At 41.2% G+C, this 21,150-nt stretch overlaps 1 pseudogene; it reads left to right on the top strand.

The window, feature by feature from the left end:
* Positions 1-5,855: 5,855 nt before the first annotated feature.
* Positions 5,856-6,634, top strand: LOC143270319 (T-cell ecto-ADP-ribosyltransferase 1 pseudogene; annotated as a pseudogene).
* Positions 6,635-21,150: the final 14,516 nt, after the last annotated feature.

The raw sequence follows: 21,150 nt of genomic DNA, 5'->3' as shown, positions 1-21,150 counted from the left end.
ATACAGTTTATAAGCAATATAAGTCTCTGTGTGTTTACTCGATTGGGTCTAAGCAGCGCAGGACTGGCGGGTGAGAGAGATTTGTCCTGACCATGGGCCAGGCAGGACTGGAGAAAACAATGCACATTTGCAAGGAAAGCTGTTTGGACAAAAGAATATACTTCCTGACACACAGCAGCTCGCAATGCCAGTAAGATGAACAAAGATTCGATGCAGAGGTAAAGACAGAGGAGCTGTGTTTAGTTTTGGGTATTTTGTTTAATTTTTGTTTTGTTTTGTCTTGTTTGTGTGATCATTTGTTTGTTGGTTTGTTGTTTTTTAATTGAAATTGATATTCTTATTTTATATTTCATTTGAAAATTTTCTATATATTTAATTTTTCTTTTATCTTTATCACATTATTTATTATTTATTTTTTAATTTTCCTTTTGGGGGAAATACTATGAGAGTGAGGGGTATACGTGGAGGGGCTGGCAAATACGTGAGCTTGGGGCGAATGTGATTCCCAAAGATTCAATTAAGAAGAAAAAAAAAAAAACTTGGTCACCTCTCTTTACCTTACCTCATTCCCCTAAAGAGCTCAGGGAATTTGTTGTTGATTTTGTTTTGTTGACAGAGTCACACTAGGTTGACCTGGCTGGTCTCAAATTTAGAGATCCTTCTGCCCCAGCCATCCGAGTGCTGGGATTAAATACGTGAGCCACCACAACAGGATTTTAGGTAATTTGTAAAAGTAGTGTGCTGTGCAAAGTTCAACCACCCTGCAGTATCATCTCCCACTTCTCTCTCTCTCTCTCTCTCTCTCTCTCTCTCTCTCTCTCTCTCTCTCTCTCTCTCTCACACACACACACACACACACACACACACACACACTCCCGTCCTGTGGGGAACAACAGAAAGGTCCTGACTCATTTTGGTACAGACAAAGGAAAAGATGCAGGATAGGGATGCAGTTTGGTTGGTAGGCAGATTGCTGAGCATCACCAGGTCCTGGGTTCTACTTTTGCACTAATAAATCTGATTTTGTGGCAAGAGAATAGGAATTCAGGTTATCCTCAGCTATACAGCCAGGAAGAGCCCAATCCTGGCTAAGGGGACCTTTTCTCTAATAAAAGCAAAACAAATAAACAAACAAAAACTCAAAACAAAAAACAGGCAAATAGAAAAGTTATAGAAAAAAAATACAATTTGTCTAATTTAAGAAGTTCATAAACTCTCTGGCTTCTCTTTCAAATCTAACCTGAAGCTGAAAATGCATTGCCCACAGGATAAAAAGGCCACAGTACCCCCTTTTGCAACACTTGTATTTAGAAGAGGCCAGAGACCCAGCTACCAAAGACCTGCTCAGGTACCTGACAACTCTGCACTCTGTCCTCTGAAAGTGAAGGCCTCTAAAGCAGTAGGGACACTGAGGACAATCTGAGGGCTGCAGTGTGTAGCAGTGTGTGTGTGTGTGTGTGTGTGTGTGTGTGTGTGTGTGTGTGTGTGTGTGTGTTGTGGGGAGGGATGTCAATGACTCAAGTGTTAAAGCCAGAAGGTCAGTTCTGGGCAAGAAATAGCCACTGTAGGGAGATGGGGTCAGATCTAGATAAAGGAAGGGCAGACATGAGGCTATCAATCTTTCTAGAGGCTGTCAATCATTCTAGAGACTTAAAAATATAATGCAGGAACACACAATTTACCTCCCTGGCCCTGTAGGGAGCAACTAGGATTCATGTACATGGTCTCTTATGTATATAACTTTTTCCTTCTTATATTTCCTTGATTTTTCAGGTCAGAACAGCAACATACTTGGGATGTCTTTTTGTACACGGAGAATATATGTTGCTCTCATTGTTTGATAAATAAAGCTGCTGGGCCAATAGCGAGGCAGAATAAGGTTAGGCAGGACATCCAAACTGAAGAGGGAGATGAAGAAGGGTGGAGTCAGGCAGAAGCTTTGAGCCATCACCAGGAGAAGCAAGATTTGAGGAACAGGTAATGCCATGAAGTGACATGGCAAAACATAGATGACTAGAAATAGGTTGAGTTTAGTTATAAGAACTAGTTTATAATGAACCTGGACATAGGCCATACAGTTTGCAATTAATATTAAGCCTCTGAGTGATTATTTTATAAGCAGCTGCTGAACCACAAATGAGAGAGATTTGTGCAGAGAAACTTCCAGCTACACAGTATGCTTAATTAATCCCATTTCCCTCCCAGGTCCATGCAAATAGTAGCTTCCATTGTCTTCTTTGCTTTATTTACACATTTTTAATTTAAGAATTTTAAAAGATGCATTCTTGATGTGTGGTCCAGTCTAACTCAGACCTCAAGGTCCTCCTGCACCAGGTCTCCTGCATGTTGGGAATTTTTGTTTCAATTTAAGATCTTGGAGATTGAGTGCAGATATAAAGCAGGAGGGATAGAGAGCGAGAAGAAGGAAGAAATGAGGGGATGGGTATGAAGGAAAAGAGAGAGAGATGGATATTTTTATTGACATCCAAATAGTTACACAGATTCGCAGGGGAAATGTTAATTGGCAGGCACAAATTCCAGGAGTTCATACTGGGGCTGAAGTGACGCAAATTTCGTATCTTGTGTGTTGTGAGGGGCATCAGTGCCAATAAGGCACAGCTAGGCTGTCCTTAGCTGTACCACAGGGAAGTAGACACCAGTCCTGTGAAAGGCAAACATCTGGATCAACCACATGAGGAACTAGGGCAGGGAGGTGAGAACTGGAAGCTTACTCCAGGCTGGCTGAGCCCTGCCTCCTGAATGAGACAGTCCCTCTGCTGACCCACCACCCCTGCAGGACAGCTTTCTGTTGACACTGCCTTCTGGCATTTGTCAAGCTTTCCGCTTTCAAATCAGAGCTTTGAAGCCTAAGTTTTAAGACAAGAAAAGGGGTGGTTCTAGCTGAGGCCAGAGAAAGAGCTAGACTATGGAGATGTGTGTTGTGTAAAGAGGCTTCACCGTTCAGCTGGGTATAGCTCAGTGGAAAGGTGCTTGCCTGGCATGCACAACATCGTGGGTTCAATCCTCAGCACTGAACAATCGGAATCTATGCTGGACGGCACTTGTGCAAAATCAAACTGTGGGCTGGAGAGATGGCTCATTGGTTAGAGCACATACTTGCTCTTGCAGTGGGATCAAAGTTCAGTTCCATCACCCATGCCAGGCAGCCCACAAGTGCCTGAAACTTCAGCTCTGGCCTCAGAGCACATCTATACTCAGGTGCATATAACCTCCAACCCCAGGACATTCATGCATACACACTAGAAAAAACAAAAATAATAATTCTTTTCTTTTAAGCAAATTGTGTCAAAATTAACAAAGAAGCTCATTAGAAATGCTAAACTCACGACTTTGAAACTGGGTTCCAGAAGTCTCTGTTGGTAACAAGTTTACAGAAAACTGCTTATACTACCAAAGTTTAGGAGCCTTTTTGGGTAAGTAGCAGGATGCCAAATGGCTCAGGCTGTATACAATGCTTGTGTTTATATGCTGTCCAGACAGAGCTTAATTTCCCTTTGTTTGTGTCTTCAGAGTTCCATTATATCCTAATGTGGTGGCACTTAGGATACCCTGCCTCCATTTTCAAGGGCTTATAGGTGTGTGGTGCCATAACTGGTTGTCTAGGAGGACTTTAAGAATTTAAGGAAGGATATCTTATGTAGCAGAATATAGTTATTTTAGAATAATTAATAATTTTTGAAAGTTGAGGATGTACAGAAGGTGGGACCCTTCACTGCAGTGCTGAACTCCTAGGTCTGTTGTTTCTACAGTGTCCCCTAAAGGCTCAGGACAGGAGAAGCCAAGCTGTGGAGGAGCTGGGAGTCCCTGCCTTCCCAAGAGCAACTAGTCAGCCACAGCATGCAGCTCCAGTCTGCCATTCTCAAGGTGTGGGGAGAGGATTATCTTGCAGCTAAGTCAAAATTCTGTGGACAGTAACACAATAGCTTAGATAAGTGTGGGGAAGAGTTTTCATGGTTTTCTAAAAGCCATAGGTAGGAATGAATGGATGGGTCCACAGCAACGAGGGTGACCTCTCTTCTCATTCCTTGACTTGCTCTTCAGTGTATACTTAGTTTATCCACCCCTCAAAGAGTAGTGAAAACATTACATTCTCATAAGATATAAGTAGTAATAAGGCAGCTTGTGTTAATCTGCTTCCTTCCTTTGTTTTTATCTTCCTTTTGTGTGTGTGTACACAGACATGTGTGGGCATATATACTGGTGTGGCACATACATGTTTGGGAACATGCACATGTGTGAGCATATCTATTTGTGTGGGTACATGCATGTGGAAGTCAGAGGACAATCTCTGGTGTCATTTCTCAGGGACCATCCACCATTTTTGTAAAGACAGGGTCTCTCACAGCCCTGGGACTCACGAAGTAGGCTGGTTTGGCTGTCCAGTGAATCTTGGGGATCTCAGGGACCAATCTCTCTCCACCACCTGGTGCTGGAATACAAGTGCATGTCATCACACCTGCTTTTTCCCTGTGGGTTCTTGGGATCAAACTCAGGTCTTTGTTTGCAAGGCAAGTTCTTTACCCACTGAGCTTTCTCCTCAGTTTGTGTTTATTACTATCACAAAATGCTTGATGACGGAAAGTTTATAAAGTAAAGGTGCTTATTCAGTTCACAGTCTGATAGCTGGAAAGTCTAAATATCATGAAAGTGCTGGCTGGTTAGGGTTTTCCTGGCTGAATCACAATCTTCTCTATCACAATGTCAGGGAAGCCATTGCCATGTGCAGAAGGGAACACATGGCAAGAGAGGAAGCCAGAGAGGTTCTGGGGCCAGACTGGCTCTTACAGGAACTGAGTAGGATCCCACTTTCATTGTCCAGTATTTGCTTGCAGATGTTCTTGAAGTTGAAGATAATATCTCTTCTAGACTCAAAAGTTCACATGTTCCTCCCGACTTGGTTTTTCACCCATCAGGTAATATTCTCAACCCACACTCTGTTGACCTTGCTTTCCCCTGCCCACATCTTTGTGATATTACTATTCCCAGGCTTGCGTATGCAGTCAGAGGATGGAAGACAGCAGAAATCTTGAAGAAGTAATGTAGATGTAACCAACCGTCTTATTAAATAAGAAACACAGAGCCAATGTAAAGATGAAAGCCCAAGAGGTCAGAGCTAAGAGCCTTACCCTTCCTGCTTCAGCTATCCTCTCCAGCCAAGAGACCTACTTCCTGTGTTTTTGTCTTTATATAGACTTTCTGTTCTGCCTTCTCATTGGTTGTAAACCCAACCACATGATCGCCTCATCACTGCCTGTCTGTACAGACCTCCAGGTCTTCTATGGTTGGTATTGAGATTAAAGGCATGTGTCTCCAATGCTGGCTGTATCCTTGAACACACAGAGATCTACTTAGCTCTGCCTACCAAGTGCAGGGATTAAAGGCGTGCACCACTACTGCCCAGCTTTTACTATGGCTCTAATAGCTCTGACCCCTGGGCAACTTTATTTATTAACATACAAATAAAATCACATTTCAGTACAAATAAAATATCACCATAAAATAATGTAAAAATAATAACAGCAAGGGGGAGATTGTGTGTGGCTCAATGTGAACAAAACACAATGATAGACGTTTATGAAAATGTCATAATGAGGCCTGCTTTTTTTGTATGCTGACTAAACATTGGATTGAATAAAGAAGGAAAAATGTATCTGCAAATACAAAAGAATCAGAGATCTCAGTCTTACCTTTCTGCATTCCTTATAACGTCCATAATGAGACTGTGTTCATGGCATATGCTACATCTCATGCTGTAGGCTCCCGACAGCACCCAGCACATGCTGATAACTTAGCAAATTTATCGAGCAACCAAGAACTCTACTTCTCTCTTTCAGATGACAGGCCTGACTGAGCCTTCCAACCTGGACATGGCTCCCAATGCATTTGATGATCAGTACGAGGGCTGTGTTGAAGATATGGAGAGAAAAGCACCCCAGTTGTTACAAGAAGACTTCAACACAATAGTCAATTAAAACTTGAGTAGGTAAAGGCAGAGAAAAAATTGAAGGGGATTAAAAAAAGACAATGAGCAATCCCAAAGGTTTTCAAGATGTCCATGGAATGGCTTTAGTGGCCTACAGTGGGAAAATCCATGAAGATTTTAACAGAGCAGTTAGAGAATTAAAACAAATCCTGGTAACTTCCATTACAAGGCCTCCCATCACTGCCTAACAAGAGCTCTTCAGCTTCTGTGTAGTGATAATTGTTACAATGTTTACCGAGGCATCAGGAACAAGTTACCTTACACTGTGGAGGTTTCTTTATGATTTGGGCAGTTCGCTTATTCATCTTTGGAAGAGATGGTAGCTCTTTATGGTTTTGGTCATGTTCATGGGACACTGTTTATCATCAAAACCTGCTTGGGTGTTCATATAAAATCATCTTTTTTCACAAACCTGAACAAGAGGAGATGTAAATTTTAGGCTATGAAGTATATCACAATGTCACTGTAACATCAAGTGGAAAGAGGAATGACAAAATTTTTCTGCACTCCCCCCAAAGAGAGAAGAGCAACTTCAATTGCTTCTATTGCGGTTCTACCAACAACAGTCATTTCAGCAGCTCAGGTGAGTCTGGGTCTGTGTTAGAAGTGGAGCTGGTGGGGACATCATGAAATGGAAGAGGGGATGCTCCCTACCAGAAGACACCTGGTAGACCATGTAAATGGCAAAGATGCCTAGAATGATGAAGGGTAGCATTGGTAAAGCCAAGGAGCACACACCTCAGTGAAGGTGTTTCAGAAATGGTTGAACACAGTGAGCGACTTCAGGAAAATGCTACTACCAGGTTTAGGCTTATAAGGAGTGAAAAGTGCCATCAGCAGATATTTATCCTTTCAAACTAAAACTTTTCTGTGTTTGGGATCTCTATGGCTGTATACCTATTATTCCTTGTGGCTTGGGTTTTCTCTTCATCCCTTGACCACATGTCTCAATGTATGAAAGCAAAGACACCATCAATTTTAGTTTGGTAATTACTTTTCAAGGCATAGTTCAAATATCATTTATCATAGCAGTCCTTCCTTAATACTTTCAGAGAAAAATTACTGTGTCATGCTCTCTGTCATAGGTTTGGGGCCAGACTCCATGGTAATCTGGTTCAAACATCTAGCTTTGTGACTCTTGGCAAGTTACCAGATATCTGTGCCTCAGTTTCCCTATTTGAATCACACAGACCCAAATGACAAATATTCTTGTAATATTGTTTTGAGAATTAAAAGAGAGGAATTCAAGATGTATTACTTGGCATGTAGATATCAATCGACAAACGCCTTTTGTTTTTAAAGATGAAGACCCATGTGCACATGTCAGACATCTGATCCAAACTCATAATGGAGTAGATCTTGACATTCACAGGAAAATCAATTGCTTACAGTCTAGAGACCTTGTCTCCTACTGCCCACTACTCAGGATCTGCACAGTGTCTGGATTACTTACTTACATTCAGGCCTCACTAAATGCTGTCCTAGGAAGTTAAGTTTGAGTGAGAGGCCAAGGAGAACCTGAAATGAGTTACAGTTAGACTACTAAGTACAGAATGATCTTAGATCTAATTAGCTCTGACACTCTAGGGTGTCTGGAAACATGGGAAGTCTTTGGGGCAGGAAGTGGATCTACAGAAGCAATCACAGAGGCTTTATGCATCTATATAGAGAAAATTTGAATTTATATCAAGCCCAAGGAAACCATGACCACTCTAATCAGGTCCACAGTACAACAAGACAGATATTTGGCACCCAAATGTCCAACACCCACATCCACAAAAGACCTGAGAATGCTTTTAAAAAGATTTCAAGCACACAAAAACAGAGATGAGCATGGACCTAGTCTCACAGTCTCATGCCAGCTGCAGTGCAGAGATGTGTCTCCTGGCAGCTGTCTGCAGGATGGACCCATCTGCTAGCTACCATGCTTTACTGCCATACACTAAGCTGAGAAGTGCCAGTGACTAACATAGCAGCTTAAGGTTTGTCTTAAGCGATCAAATAAAACAAAAAAATAGATGCTCCGTAAAGACAGATCCAGACCAAAATAAAAAAATCCCTCCAAATGAGTTACAGTGTGTTAAAAAATACACATAGGCTTGGCTGAGAGGAAAAAGGGGTATATACAGTCTTTGATTAAAAAATAGTTTAAAAATAATATAGCCCTTTAAAAAGGAGTAAACAATAATAAAAGTATAATAAGTCAGGTAAAGATGAAAAATACACAGAGAGTCTGGATGCTGTATGTTATTGTGTTGTATTTGAATTTTTTTTGACTGCTGAAGAAGGAGTGTTAGTTGGTCATAGACATTGTATTATGAAAGCTGCTAGATTAAACCAACCTACATATTTTAAAAGTATCTTGACTTCAAAATGGAAGTCAGAAGATGTGTTGCTTTGGGAGTGAGGTGATACTTTTATTTTACAGGAAATGAGAGGCTGTCGACTCATACCAGGTTAAAGATGATCAGGTTTGATTAAGGAAGACACCCCCTGAAAGCCTGGCCACAGACATAAAGAAATTAGTGTAAAAAAACTACAAAGCATGTAATGTATATTTTACCTGCTCAAAATTAGTTTGAAGTCTATTTTATTAGACATTAGGACAGCTACACCAGCTTGCTTCTTAGGTCCATTTGCTTGGAAAGCCTTTTCCCAGCCCTTTACTCTGAGGTAGTGTCTGTCTTTGAAGTTAAGGTGTGTTTCTTGTATGTAGCAGAAGGATGGATCCTGTTTTCTTATCCACTCTGTTAGTCTGTGTCTTTTTATAGGTGAATTGAGACCATTGATATTGATGGATATTAATGACCAGTGATTGTTAATTCCTGTTTATTTTTTGTGGTCATGTTGCGTTTTCCTTCTTTGGTGTTTGTTGGTGTGGGATTATCTATTGCCTGAGTCTTCATGGGTGTGTTTAACTTCTTTAGATTGGATTTTTCCTTCTAGTGCTTTCTGTAGGGCTGTATTTGTGGATAGTATTGTTTAAATCTGGTTTTATCATGGAATATTTTCTTTACTTTGTCTATGGTGATTGATAGTTTTGCTGGGTATAATAGTCTGGGTTGGCATCCGTAGTCTCTTAGTGTCTGCATAACATTTGCCCAGGACCTTCTAGCTTTCATAGTCTCTATTGAAGTCTGGTGTTATTCTGATGGGTCTGTCTTTATATGTTACTTGGTATATATATTTCCTTTGTGGCTCTTAATATTTTTCTTTGTTCTGTATGTTTTGTGTTTTGATTATTATATGGCGAGGGGACTTTTTTTTTTTTTGATCCAGCCTATTTGGTATTCTGTAAGCTTCTTGTATCTTCATAGGTATTTTTTTCTTTAGGTTATGAAAGTTTTCTTCTATGATTGTGTTGAGTATATTTTCTGTGCCTTTGAGTTGGTATTCTTCTCCTTCTTCTATCCCTAATATACTTTTTTTCCCTTTTATTTTATTTTACAATACCATTCAGTTCTACATATCAGCCATGGATTCCCTTGTTCTACCCCCTCCTCCCCCCCTCCCCTTCCCCCCAGCCCCCCCCCCCCCCCCCCCCCCGTTCCCACCTCCTCCAGGGCAAAGCCTCCCCTGAGGACTGAGATCAACCTAGTAGACTCAGTCCAGGCAGGTCCAGTCCCCTCCTCCCAGACTGAGCCAAGCTTCCCTGCATAAGCTCCAGGTTTCAAACAGCCAACTCATGCAATGAGCACAGGACCCGGTATCACTGTCTTGATGCCAAGTGGAGCTTCTCCCGCCCCCTTTTCTGTTCTCATTGAGAGTGCCAAACTCCTTCAGCCTTCGCCTTGTGTCGTAAGTGAAGAATTTGTGAACAGTCCACACAACATGTTGGGGCACATGAATTAGAGCAGCCAACCTGCACTGGCATTTATGATGCTGTGCATTGAGCAGCTTTTGGAGGTGGGCAGCCATCCCAGCTCCTAGAGGTTCATAAGGGAAGTTCTTGCCCAGGGTCCTTGACTGGTATCCCTATTATTCTTAGATTTGGTCTTTTCATGGTGTCCCAAATTTCTTGGATGTTTTGTATTATGCCTTTTTTGTCTTTAGTGTTTTCTTTAACTGATGAATCTATTTTCTCTATTGTGTCTTCAGTGTCAGAGATTCTCTGTTCCATCTCTTGCATTCGGTTGGTTATGCTTGCTTCTGTAGTTCCTGTTCATTTAGTCAGAATTTCTATTTCCAGCATTCCCTCAGTTTGTGTTTTCTTTATTGTCTCAATTTCAATTTTCAAATCTTGAATAGTTTCCTCCATCTGTTTAATTACTTTTTCTTGGCTTTCTTTGATTTCTTCCATTTTTTTTGTTTGTTTTTTCTTCCATTTCTTTAAAGGAATTTTTTATTTCCTCTTTAAGGGAGTTTTTTAATTTCCTCTTTAAGGGCCTCTATCATTTTCTTATATCATTTTTAGGATTCATTTCTTCTGTTCTTCTGTCTTGGTGTGCTCAAGTCTTGCAGGTGTAGAATTGCTAGGTTCTGATGTCATATAGGTCTTTATGTTGTTACCTGTATTTTTGCACTGGTGTCTACTCATCTCTTCCTCTGCTCGGTGCAGGCGGTGTCTGTGACTGAAGGTACCTTTCTTGTTCTAATTGTTAGTCTTGGTCCACTAGGAGATCTTGGTTAAATCGGTGCTGTTGGGCTCTATTTCTCTGGGAGCAGCTTAGTCCAATCTTTATTACAACCTCCTCTCTGCCACCACTCTGCCTGCCTCTGCCACTGCTCTCACCTGCTCAAATATAAAACAAAAAATCATCTTTAACTGACCTGTGCGCACCACATATTCCATACTTGTAATGTATGTTACCTTTGGGAGTTTATGTGTTTTCCAAAAAAGGGGAACAAACACCAATAAAAACACAAGGCCCAGGCACTCCAACATCTCAGAGTGCCTCTGTTGCAGTTGTGAGTTCTGCATCCACAACAGCTTCAAGGCTGCTAGCTGAGATGATCCAGCCTCACAAACTATTACAGCCAAGACCTAACAATTATCCTGAATTTCTCAAGGTTTCCCCAAATGTATTAACACCCTCAGACAAGAGGAAGCAGTCTAGAGAATATACCATCCACATTCCTAATAGGTGGGATGGATGGTTTTTTGGTTATTCAATGGTTTATGGATGTTTGTCATCATTTGGGGGAGGGTGGTTGCAAATTATTATTGGTCATGACAAGGAGAAAACTAAGCAAGGGAGGATAGAATTAGGGATTTTTTTTAAAAGGGAGGGGATAGTATAGAAAAGGGTAGATTATTGAATCTACTTTTAAACTAAAAACTCGTCTTATTTCACATTGGTATGAATTTTTGTATATTGATACAAATTTAGGTTATTTTTTCTTATACTGTATATATGTTATTGCTATTATTAAAGTCAGTTTTGCACATCAAGCATTTTAACTGCTAAGCCATCTCAGCAACCCGGACAGGCCCATTTTGAGCCATATATGGATCAGGAAGTCTGTGTCCTGCACTCAACCTGAGTGGGTTTAGCCCAAGTGTATAAAGCTTCCCTTAATCCCCACATTATGGAGTAAGAGACCCCTGGGAAAAGACCATAGACTCAATTCAGATTAAAATTATAATTAGCTAAATGTATTGTAGCTGCTAGCACGACAACCGTCTCTGAGCAAAACCAGAGACTATTGAGCCAAGAGGGCTGGAGATGAGGGAAGGATTTTTAAATGTGAAAACCACAAGAAGGCCTTGAGTATCTGCACAAGTAACCAAGAGCTGTTTTGCTCTATCAAGATTAGGTTGTCAAGGGGACCTAAGAATAGTCCTTGAGTGTCTGCATAAACCAGTTATAAAAGCCATAAGTGCAGGTAGTCATATCATATTGAAGGAGATGGTCATAGCTGTACATTCAGGGTTGGTGGGATGCTTAGTGAGTTGAGGTTACTGGGGTGTTGTCTTCCAGGTCCTGGAGTCAGAGTTAAATTATTATTAGGTATCATGAGGAATGCCTAACATAAAATGGAGGTTCTTTAGCCATTACACCATTCCGCACTGGCTGTAGACCATATGAATCAAATCATTGATAATTTTAGTAACAATTTTAGAGTTAGTTTGGAATCTCCACTGTACATAGACACCTCAGAGTTTTGGGCAGGTAAATAGAATACATGGCTCCTGATACCACTGAAGGCCATGCAGATGCATGAGCTCTGTGCCCCCACCTGGGGCCATGTTGTTTTCCAAGGACCACCTTGCGGCTGCTGCGAGCCAATCTGACAGGCCTATACAGTCACCCAGGGTCATGGTGACATCTGGGTATAAGAGGCTGCTAGGGACCATGTCTTAGTTCGTGGTCCTACTACAACCAGGGTCTATGTTGATGTCCTTGGATCCCATTTCCACTAAGGGCTACAAGGATGCCTGGCTTCTCATTTTCTTTGACTGTGCTAGGGTCTAAGGACATGCAGCTGCCAGGGCCATGCCCAGCTGAGTGGTCTGAGCTGACACTCATGGCCTTGGAGAAATCTGAGCCAAGGCTGCTGCTGAGGGCCGTGTGTGAGTGCATGGCCCACTGGAGCCAGGGTCACTGTCAGTGTCCATGGCTCAGGTTACTACCAAAGGCAGTGCAGATGCCTGGGGTCTGGGCAGACTCGTGAGACCTAGGTTTGCCTTGGGGACCACGAAGATGGAGGGGTGAGGGTGTTTCTGCAATGCCATCTAGGGCCATGATGACACCCTGCATGAGCTGTGGCCAGGGGCCATGTCTGGGTCCATGGCCCTACTTCAGCTAGGATCTGTGTTGATTTCTGTGGTTCCTATTGTCATAGAGACTGCGAGACTGCTTGGAGTCTCCACCACCACCTGGGATCATGTTGGTGTCTGGCAACTCTGATGCTGCTGGGCCCATGTCAATCTGAGAGACCTATGCTGCCACTTGGGGTCATGGGGACATCCAAGCCTAAGGTACTACTGATGGCCTGGGTCCATGGTCCTGCCACAGATGGGGTCTGTTTTGATGTCTGTCACTCGTGTTACTGTAGGAGCCCAAGTGAACGATGTGTTGAACCATGAGTTTAACAAAAGTGTCTTGTTGTGCTGGCTCCTCTCCTCACTGGCCAGGGGAGAGCTGACTCCATCCTTATCTGATCTTTGGATAACAGACCTCGATGATCCTGGCATAGGAAATTGGCCCCATCCCTATCAGGAGAGCAGGCTCTCCATACTTTGGAAGATTACCCTACCCCTCTACAAGCATGTGGGAGAGCTGGTCGCAATCCTCACTGGAGGGGAGAGGTCCCAGCAGCCTGGACTGGCCAGTCTGCAGCCAACCAGATACACATGCAGGGCTTTGAGCTCCCACATTCCAACACTAACCCCATCTATGACCTGCTGGAGTGTGGGAATGGACTGGTCCTGCAGAGCCCTGGCCACATGGTCTACATGACTCGGGGCAACAGTGTGTGGGCAGTTTGTGTGGAGATCCAGTGTTGGTGTGCTGGAGGCCAAGGGAAAGCTGTTGGGTCAAAAGAGTATATTGCATGACATACAGCAGCTCCCAAAGCCAGTGAGATGAATGAAGAGGCCATGGAGAGGCAAAGACAGAGGGCAGTGTTTAGTGTTGGTTTTGTATGTTTGTTTGTTTTTTGTTTTTGTTTTGCTTTCTCTTGGGAAGAGTGTTCATGGTTCTGAGAGACAGACATTTATCAGACTGTGATTAATCCAAACCACAGAGGAGGCACACACACAAGCACACACACACACACAAATCTGCAGAGACCTGTGACCACGCCTAACAGTGACTTTACAAAGATGATTCCACATGGACTATGGTAAAGCCATTAAGCTGATTAACACCACGGAAAGATCGACTTTGGACTACAAACTGGTCAGGACAATTTCGAGATGACTAGCTGAGATGATCCAGCCTGACAGACTACTTGAGCAAGGACTTGTGACAAGCCCTGAACTTTCCTATTATGCAGAGACTGGACAAATGATACAGGACTTGACAATTAACCCAAAAAATTTCTTTTCAAGATTCCTTAAAGATATCTTCACCCCTAGAAAGCAAAAAGAAAAAGAGAATAAGATATGAGATAGATCATTGAATCTACTCTGAGAAAAAAGATAAAGAAATAATAGGATAAATAGGTAGATCACTGAATCTACACTGAAGAAAAAGGGGAAGATATAAAAATGACAAAAGGTAGACTACTGAGTGTATTATGAAAAGAAAAAAAGAGAATATGGATATGATAAGGTAAAAAGGGAGATTATGGAATCTACTTTTAAAAAGGAACTACTTGTTTTAAATAAGATAAGTAATGAAATTTTTTTGGTCTGAGTTTATCAGACTGTTACTGGACTGGACATTGTTAATATATATAATGGAGTTTTTAATCTGAATCTGTCAAATGTTAATGGACTAGACATCGTTAATGTAATCTTGACTGTGTATATTATATATATTTACTGGATATAATTTTTCTTGTATTAGTTATAAGCTTTTAAAAATTTTAGACAAAAAGAGAGGAAATGTGGTATTGTATTCCCCCAAATATTGTGCATGCCAATAAACTTATCTGAGGTCAGAGACAGAGCAGCCACAATATTAAACATAAAGGATAGGCAGTGGTAGCACATGCCTTTAATCCTAGCATTTCAGAGGCAGAAATCCATGTGTTCAAGGATACAGAAAGGCATGGTGACTCATCACGCCTTTAATCCCAGAAAGCAAGCCTTTAATCCCAGGGAGTGGTGGTAGAAAGCAGAAAGGTATATAAGGTGTGAGGACCAGAAACTAGAAGGATTTGACCTGGTTAAGCATTTCTGGCTAAGCTTTCAGGCTTCGAGCAGCAGTTCAGCTGAGACCCATTGGAATGAAGACTCAGAGGCTTCCAGCCTGAGGAAACAGGACCAGCTGGGGAATTGGGAAGGTGAGATAGCTGTGGCTTGTCCTATCTCTCTGATCTACCAGCATTCACCCCAATGACTGGCCTCAGGTTTGATTTTATTAATAAGACTCTTTAAGATTCCTGCTACATCTTATTTTTATTATTTATTTATTTTTATTTCTTATTTTATAATTTAATTTCATTTTACATATCAGCTACAGATTCCCCTGTCCTCCCCCCTCCTGCACTTCCCCCCCAGCCCACCCCCATTCCCATCTCCTCCAGGGCAAAGACTCCCCTGGGGATTCAATTCAACCTGGTAGATTCAGTCCAGGCAGGTCCAGTCCCCTCCTCCCAGGCTGAGCTAAGTGTCCCTGCATAGGCCCCACATTCCAAACAGCCAGCTCATGCACTGAGGACAGGTCCCAGTCCCACTGCCTGGGTGCTCCCCAAACAGTTCAAGCTAATCAACTGTCTTACTTATCCAGAGGGCCTGATCCAGTTGGGGGCTTCTCAGCTATTGGTTCATAGTTCATGTGTTTCCATTAGTTTTGGCTATTTGTCCCTGTGCTTTTTCCAGTCTTGGTCTCAACAATTCTCGTTCATACAATCTCTCCTCTTTCTCGCCAACTGGACTCCTGGAACTCCACCTGGAGCGTGGCAGTGGATCTTTGCATCAGCTTCCCTCAGTCATTGGATGAGATTTATAGCATGACAGTTAGGGTGTTTGGCCATCTTATCACCAGAGTAGGTCAGTTCAGGCTTTCTCTTGACTATTACGAGTAGTCCATGGTGGAGGTATCTTTGTAGATTCCTGGGGACCTCTCTAGCACTTTGCTTCTTCCTGCTCCCATTTGGTCTTCATTTATCATGGTCTCTTATTCCTTGTTCTCCCTCTCTGTTCTTGATCCAGCTGGGATCTCCTGCTGCCCTAAGCTCTCTTTCCCTCAAACCTTGCCCTTCATTACTCCCACTCACGTTCAGGTTGTTCATGTAGATCTCATCCATTTCTCTGTCATTGGGAAATCCCTGTGTCTTTCTTAGGGTCCTGTTTTCTAGGTAGCCTCCCTGGAGTTGTGAGTAGCAGTCTAGTGATCTTTGCTTTACATCTAGTATCCTCCTATGAGTGAATACATTCCATGTTTGTCTTTCTGAGTCTGGGTTGCCTCACTCAAGATGATTTTTTCTAGATCCATCTATTTGCCTGCAAACCTCATGATGTCATTGTTTTTCTCTGCTGAGTACTCCATTGTGTATATGTACCACATTTTACTTTATCCATTCTTCATTTGAAGGGCATCTAGGTTGTTTCCAGGTTCTGTCTATTACAAACAATGCTGATATGAACATAGATGAGCAAGGGCCCTTGTGATATGATTGACCATTCCTTGGGTATATGCCCAAGAGTGGTATAGCTGGGTCTTGGGGGAGATTGATTCCCAATTTTCTAAGAAAGCACCATATTGATTTCCAAAGTGACTGTACAAGCTTGCATTCCCACCAGCAGTGGAGGAGAGTTCTCCTTGCTCCACATCCTCTCCAGCATAAGCTGTCTTCAGTGTTTTTGATCATAGCCATTTTGACAGGTGTAAGGTGGTATTTCAGAGTCATTTTGATTTGCATTTCCCTGATGATTAGGGATGTTGAGCAATTCCTTAAATGTCTTTCAGCCATTTGAGCTTCCTCTGTTGAGAATTCTCTGTTTAGTTCTATAGCCCATTCCTTAATTGGACTGTTGGGCATTTTGATGTCTAATGTCTTGAGTTCTTTATATATTCTGGATATCAGCCCTCTGTCAGATGTGGGGTTGGTGAAGACCTTTTCCCATTCTGTAGGCTGTTGCTTTGTCTTATTGACCATGTTCATTGCTCTACAAAAGCTTCTCAGTTTCAAGAGGTCCCATTGACTGATTGTTTGTCTCAGTGTCTGTGCTACTGGTGTTATATTTAGGAAGTGATCTCCTATGCCAGTGCGTTCAAGACTACTTCCTACTTTCTCTTCTATCAGGTTCAGAGTAACTGGATTTATATTGAGGTCTTTGATCCACTTGGACTTAAGTTTTGTGCATAGTGACAGATATGGATCTATTTGCAGCCTTCTACATGTTGACATCCAGTTATGCCAGCACCATTTGCTGAAGATACTTTCTTTTTTCCATGGTACAATTTTGGCTTCTTTGTCAAAAATTATATGTTCATAGGTGTGCAGATTAATGTCGGGGTCTTCAATTCGATTCCATTGGTCCACATGTCGGTTTTTATGCCAGTACCAAGCTGTTTTTATTACTGTAGCTCTATAGTAGAGCTTGAGGTCAGGGGTCATGATGCCTCCAGAGGTTGTTTTATTGTACAGGATTCTTTTGGCTATCCTGGGTTTTTTGTTTTTCCATATGAAGTTGAGTATTATTTTTTTCAGGTCTGTGAAGAATTGTGTTGGTATTTTGATGGGGATTGCATTGAACCTGTAGATTGCTTTTGGTAAGATTGCCATTTTTACTATGTTAATCCTGCCTATCCATGAGCATGGGAGATGTTTCCATTTTCTGACATCTTCAATTTCTTTTTTCAGGGACTTAAAGTTCTTGTCATATAGGTCCTTCACTTCCTTAGTTAAAGTTACCCCCAAGGTTTTTTTTTATATCATTTGTGGCTATTGTAAAGAGTGATGTATCTCTGATTTCCTTCTCAGCCTGCTTGTCAATTGTATATAGGAGGGCTACTGGTTTTTTTTTTTTTGAGTTGATCTTGTATCCTGCTATGTTGCTGAAGGTGTTTATAAGCTGTATCAGTTCCTTGGTTGAATTTTTGTGGTCACTCATGTATACTATCATGTCATCTGCAAATATGGAAAGCTTGACTTCTTCCTTTCTAATTTGTATCCCCTTAATCTCCTTATGTTGTCTTATTGCTCTGGCTAGAACTTCAAGTACTATATTGAATAAGTATGGGGAGAGCGGACAGCCTTGCCTTGTTCCTGATTTTAGTGGAATTGCTTTGAGTTTCTCTCCATTTAATTTGATGTTGGCTGTTGACTTGCTGTAAATTGCCTTTATTATGTTTAGGTATGTTCCCTGTATTCCTGATCGCTCCAAGACCTTTATCATGAAGCAGTGTTGGATTTTCTCAAATGCCTTTTCTTTATCTAGTGAGATGATTATGTGGGTTTTTTCTTTGAGTTTGTTTATATGGTGTATTACATTGATGGACTTTTGTATGTTGAACCACCCTTGCATCCCTGGGATGAAGCCTACTTGATCATGGTGGATAATTGTTTTGATGTGTTCTTGGAGTCTGTTTGCCAATATTTTATTGAGTATTTTTGCATCAATGTTCATGAGGGAGATTGGTCTGTAGTTTTCTTTCTTTGTTGCATCTTTGTTTGGTTTAGGAATCAGGGTAATTGTAGTCTCATAGAAGGAGTTTGGTAATGTTCCTTATGCTTCTATTGTGTGGAACAATGTAAAGAGTATTGGTATTAACTCTTCTTTGAAAATCTGGTAGAATTCTGTGCTGAAACCATCTGGTCCTGGGCTTTTTTTGGTTAAGAGACTTTTAATGACTGATTCTATTTCCTTAGGGGTTATTGGACTATTTAAATAGTATATCTGGTCTTGATTTAACTTAGGTATGTGGTACCTATCCAGATAATTATCAATTTCTTTTAGATTTTCCAGTTTTGTGGAGTAGAGGTTTTTGAAGTATGACCTGATGATTCTCTGGATTTCCTCATTGTCTGTTATGTCCCCCTTTTCATTTATGATTTTGTTAATTTGGATGCTCTCTCTCTGTCTTTTGTTTAGTTTGGATAAAGGCTTGTCTATCTTGTTAATTTTCTCAAAGAACCAACTCTCTGTTTCATTAATTTTTTTGTATTGTTCTCTTTGTTTCTATTTTATTGATTTCAGCTCTCAATTTGATAATTTCCAGGCGTCTATTCTTCCTGGGAGACTTTGCTTCTTCTTGTTCTAGAGTTTTCAGGTGTGCTGTTAAGTCACTAGTGTGAGATTTCTCCAACTTCTTTTTTTTTTTTTTTTTTTTTTTTTTTGGTTTTTCGAGACAGGGTTTCTCTGTGTAGCTTTGCACCTCTCCTGGGACTCACTTGGTAGTCCAGGCTGGCCTCGAACTCACAGAGATCCTCCTGGCTCTGCCTCCCGAGTGCTGGGATTAAAGGCGTGCGCCACCACCGCCCGGCGATTTCTCCAACTTCTTTATGTGGGCATTTAGTGCTATGAATTTCCCTCTTTGCACTGCTTCATAGTGTCCCATAAGTTTGGGTGTGTGGTATATTCATTTTCATTGATCTCTAGGAAGTCTTTAATTTCTTTATTTATTTCTTCCTTAACCCATTGGTGATTCAGCTGAGCATTATTCAGTTTCCATGAGATTGTAGGTTTTCTGTAGTTTTTGCTGTTGTTGAAACCTAACTTTAAACCATTGTGATCTGATAGAACGTATGAGGTTATTCCAATTGTTTTGTATCTGTTGAGCTTTGCTTTGTGGCCAAGTATGTGGTCATTTTAGAGCAAGTTCCATGAGGTGCTGAGAAGAAGGTATATTCTTTTTTTGTTAGGATGGAATGTTCTGTAGATGTCGATTAAGTCCATTTGAGTCATAACATCAGTTAAGTCCTTTATTTCCCTGTTAAGTTTCAATTGGGAGATCTGTCCAGTGGTGAAAGTGGGATGTTGAAGTCTCCCACTATTAATGTGGGGGTTTTTATATGAGATTTAAGCTTTAGTAATGTTTCTTTTACATATGTGGGTGCCCTTGTGTTTGGGGCATAAATGTTCAGAATTGAAACTTCATCTTGGTGGATATTTCCTGTGATGAGTATGTAATGCCTTTCTTGATCTCTTTTGATTGATTTTAGTTTGAAGTCTATTTTGCTAGATATTAGGATGGCTATACGGACTTGCTTATTAGACCATCTGATTGGAAAGTCTTTTCCCAGCCTTTTATTCTTAGGTAGTGTCTATCTTTTAATTTGAGGTGTCTTTCTTGTATGCAGCAGAAAGATGGGTTCTGCTTTCGTATCCATTCTGTTAGCCTGTGTCTTTTTATAGGTGAATTAAGTCCATTGATTTTAAGGGATATTAATGACCAGTGATTGTTCATTCCTGTTATTTCTTTTTTTGGTGGTAGTGTGTGTGTGTGTGTGTGTGTGTGTGTGTGTGTGTGTGTGTGTGTATACTTCTCTTCTTTGGGGTTTACTGCTGTGGTGTTATCTATTGCCTGTGTTTTCGAGGGTGTGTCTTACTTCCTTAGGTTGGAATTTTCCTTCTAGTGCTTTCTGTAGGGCTGGGTTTGTGGATAAGTATTGTTTAAATCTGGTTTTGTCTTGGAATGTCTAGTTCACTCCGTTTATGATGATTGAAAGTTTTGCTGGGTATATTAGTCTAGGCTGGCATCCACGGTCTCTTAGTGTCTGCATTACATCTGTCCAGGTCCTTCTGGCTTTCAAAGTCTCCATTGAGAAATCAGGTGTTATTCTGATGGGTTTGCTTTTATTAATCATTTGGCCTTTTTCCTTTGCTGCTCTTAATATTCTTTCTTTATTCTGTTTGTTTAGTTGTTTAATTATAATGTGGCAAGGGGACTCTTTTGGGGGTTCTAGTCTGTTTGGTGTTCTATAGGCTTATTGTATCTTCATAGGCATTTCCTTCTTTAAGTTGGGAAAGTTTTCTTCTATGATCTTGTTGAATATATTTTCTGTGCCTTTGAGTTGGTATTCTTCACTTTCCTCTATCCCTATTATTTGTAGGTTTGGTCTTTTCATGGTGTCCCAAATTTCTTGGACATTTTGGATCATGTCTTTGTTGGCTTTAGTGTTTTCTTTGACTGAAGAGAGGATCTCTGGCATTGAAGATACAGTAGAAGAAATAGATCAGTCAAAGAAAACACTAAAGCCAACAAAGTCATGACCCAAAATGTTATTATTTCTTTTTTAGTTTCCCTTTGGAGCAATACTACAAGAGTGAGGGGTGGTTGTGGAGGGACTGGAAAATACCTGAGATTGGGGTCCACAAGGTAAAATTCCCAAACAATCAATTAAAAAAAACCTTAGTCACCTCTCTTCACCTTTTCCTTATTCCCCTTTAGCTCAGGTGATTTGCTGGTTGCTTTGTTTGGTTTAAGGGGTCTCACTGTGTAGACCTGCCTGGTCTCAAATTCACAGAGATCCCTCTCTCTTGGCCTCCCAAACTCTGGGATTAAAGATGTGAGCCACCACAACAGGTGTTCATTTAATTTGTAAAATTGGTATGTTAGGCAAAGGTCAACCAACTTCTACTTTCT

This window comes from Peromyscus maniculatus, chromosome 1 (assembly GCF_049852395.1).
Source record: "Peromyscus maniculatus bairdii isolate BWxNUB_F1_BW_parent chromosome 1, HU_Pman_BW_mat_3.1, whole genome shotgun sequence".
NCBI classification, from domain to species: Eukaryota; Metazoa; Chordata; class Mammalia; order Rodentia; family Cricetidae; genus Peromyscus; species Peromyscus maniculatus.
This window is presented reverse-complemented; position numbering and strand designations above follow the sequence as displayed.